The following is an 824-nucleotide window of genomic DNA, read 5'->3' as shown; positions in this document are numbered from 1 at the left end:
AACGGGAAGGAGCAAGGGGCAGATTCCTAGGCTTGGTGGCAAAAGTCAAGAACTTCATGTTTGGTGGCTTTTGTTTACTCTGTGAAGTAGGAGATGGGGTCATCTGCTAAGGGTTAGAAGGCTGATGGAGAAATAGGGGGCCAGGTGAGAGGAGGTTTGAAATGGCCGTCGTGAAGAATGGGAGAGAGGGATGATCAGGGAGTGGTGAGGAGAATGAGAAAGAGAGAGAGAGAGACTGGCGGGCGCATGAGAGCTGACTAGTAGGGTTATAGGTCAGCACTGAAGACGTCATAGAAGCTGGGAAATATGGGTTTATAATGGCACACGTCTGTAAAGTTGAATAGCTTTTGCCAGCAATGTTTTCTTGCCTGGGAAAAGGCGGACAGTTGGACGGATTCAAGACTGGGATGTTGCCAAGCCCATGCGACAAATCAGGGAACTGAGGCTACTGGTAAGAGAGCTGAAAAGTAAAAGACCATGAGATCTGGTCTGAGCAAAGTGAAGAGTACAGGCCAGCTATGACCAAACCCTAGGGAAACTCTGGAACATGTGGAAAGGCTTCTGGAAGAGAGCGATAGGCGAGCGGAAGAAGACTTGACATGGGATGGAAGAACAGATTTAGAGGATGGTGCCAGGAGATTTGCCGGTGTGGAAACACTGAGGGATAGAGAAGGCAAACTGAGGGAGAAATTTTAAGGGGTAGGAGGAGGGCCTTGAAGGCATTCGCTGCGAGAAGTGAGGCGGGACCGACGAGGGGGCGTGGTCAAGCGCAAATCCCGGGCGAGGGGGCGGGCCCCGGTAACTGGGTCCCAGCGCCGCTGTGG

The sequence above is a fragment of the Marmota marmota genome, unplaced genomic scaffold (assembly GCF_001458135.2).
Source record: "Marmota marmota marmota unplaced genomic scaffold, marMar, whole genome shotgun sequence".
Lineage (NCBI taxonomy): Eukaryota > Metazoa > Chordata > Mammalia > Rodentia > Sciuridae > Marmota > Marmota marmota.
The sequence above is the reverse complement of the archived record's forward strand: the minus strand, read 5'-3'. Positions refer to the sequence as shown.